The sequence below is a fragment of the Nicotiana sylvestris genome, chromosome 7, assembly GCF_000393655.2.
Source record: "Nicotiana sylvestris chromosome 7, ASM39365v2, whole genome shotgun sequence".
NCBI lineage: Eukaryota > Viridiplantae > Streptophyta > Magnoliopsida > Solanales > Solanaceae > Nicotiana > Nicotiana sylvestris.
Genome location: NC_091063.1, coordinates 4,461,065 through 4,463,233, shown reverse-complemented (window position 1 = coordinate 4,463,233; position 2,169 = coordinate 4,461,065).

Below are 2,169 nucleotides of genomic sequence, written 5' to 3'. Positions count from 1 at the left end.
TCGTTCGTGGTCATAAGCTTGATTCCAAGCTAGGTGCCCAGTTCATATCATCCAAGTGGCGAGAAAAGTGGTAATGTTGTTTGGCATCGTGCCACGACTTTAAATGCGGCGCTTGGTGGGAGTCAACCCATCGTATTTCAAAATTTTTTGTCGTTTTTGAAATTTTCTTTTTCAGAATACCTTAGAATATTATTTGTAACTAAGCTGCCGAGTTTTAGATTTTTCGGAGTTGATTTGAGCAGGTCAAAGTGGTCCGGAGAGCCAAAACCGGTAGCTGCCAGAACTGTTCCAGTGCAGAAAATCATATCTCTTCGCGTTCGCGGTTGAGGCTCGCGTTCGTGAAGGTTTAAAAAATGGAAATGCTTCGCGTTCGCGTGATATCAACTCATGTTTGCGACCTCTGGACAAATTTTCCCTTCGCGTATGCAGCATCATCTCGCGAATGCGCAGGGTCGGGTAAGGGTAAAAATGAATTAACTGCTGAGAACATGAAAACCACCCATTCTGCTAAAACAACAGCCCCTTAACCCCTTAAGCCACAAATATTCAAAGTGTCAAAAATCTTCAAGTTTCTTGCAAATATTTCATCTCCATTTTCAAGGTATGTAATGTCTTCACTCTCTTCTCAATAATTTTTGTTTCTTTTCTTCTTTTTCTTGGTGTAAAGTGTGAAATAGCAGAGTACTCATTGTTATTTGGTCCTTAGGGTTCAAATTTTAATTATTAAGCTGCACATTTATGTTTGAAATTAGTTGTTGCTTGCTGGGTGAGATTGGTTGAGAGTGAGTGTTTATTTTAAAGAAAATTTTGGGCGAAATCTATTGTTAAATGCTCTGTAAATGAACAAACAAAAATGGGCACCCCAAGTGTTTGAAGAAATGCCTCAAAGAAGAAAAATTTCTGGGCGAATAAGATGGCCTTCGCGAACGTGAGGGTTTCCCCGCGAACGCGAAAGCTTAGCAATAGGAGAGAGGAAATTAGACCTTTGCGAACGCGATGGTCTGCTTGCGAACGCGAAGGTCTGCATTTTGGAAAAAAAAATTACTCTTCACGAACGCGGCTGGCAGCTCGCGAACGCGAAGAGCAAGGTCTGGCAGTCCCAAAATCTGGAAAAAATAGTAGCTTTGCACAGCTCTTCCCGGGACCTTTTTCGCCCATTTCTTCGGCCTAAATACTTCCTAATACATTGTTTTAAGTGTATGTATGCGTTTTTAACATTGTTGGTCTATTTTGCAGGTACTTTGGTCTTAAAATGGAACCAGAACAACATGAAATTGCACAAGAACATGTCTTTCGACCTGGACAAGAAGAAGCTTTCGATCATGAATAGTTTCTGTCTGCGGCTTGTGAGCGGAGATACGATGAACTCCTGTCTAAAACCATTGCACGAGAGAGAGGCATAAACTTAGAAAAAGTGGAAGAGAAAATGCCAGGCTTCTACGCGCGCTTGATGGAGAGCAGGTGGATTTGTTTTGCTGAGCAACCAAACAACGTCAACCACACAATAGTTCTGGAGTTCTATGCTAACGCCTCGCGGACCGATTTCCAAGGTGTCTTGGTTACTACTGTGAGGGGCGTGCAAGTTCACTTTAGCTCCCAGATAATCAATGATGTTTATGGCCTCCCCAATGTTGATAACGAGGTTTACAAAGAAAGAGCCATAGCAGGGGGAAACCAATGGCTAATAGATAAGCTACACGGTGGGGTTACTCCAAAGTGGCTGACAGTGCACAAAGGAGTGGATTCTCACGACTTCACGGCTGAAGCAAAGACATGGCTTTCTATTATGTGTTCGAGAGTGTCACCTTCTAGAAATGACACTGATGTGACACCAGACAGGGTACTGATGATTGCTGCTCTCATGGATGGACTACCTGTTAATGTGGGGGAACATATTGTCTGAAAAATTAAGGAAGCCACTAATGGGAGTTCCAAGAGCCTGTTCTTTCCTTCCTTGATCACCAGACTTTGCTATGATGCTAGGGTGATTAGACGCCCCAATGACGTTGAGAAAGGTCCAGGACAGCCGATGATCCACCCCGTACTGAAAAGGGTACCCAGTGAAAAACAAAAAAAGAGGCGCATTGATGTCGCTTCCCCTTCATTTGGGTAGTTCACAGAGACCACCACTGATCCCGCCGCATCTTTTGACCCCATGGGACCACTCCA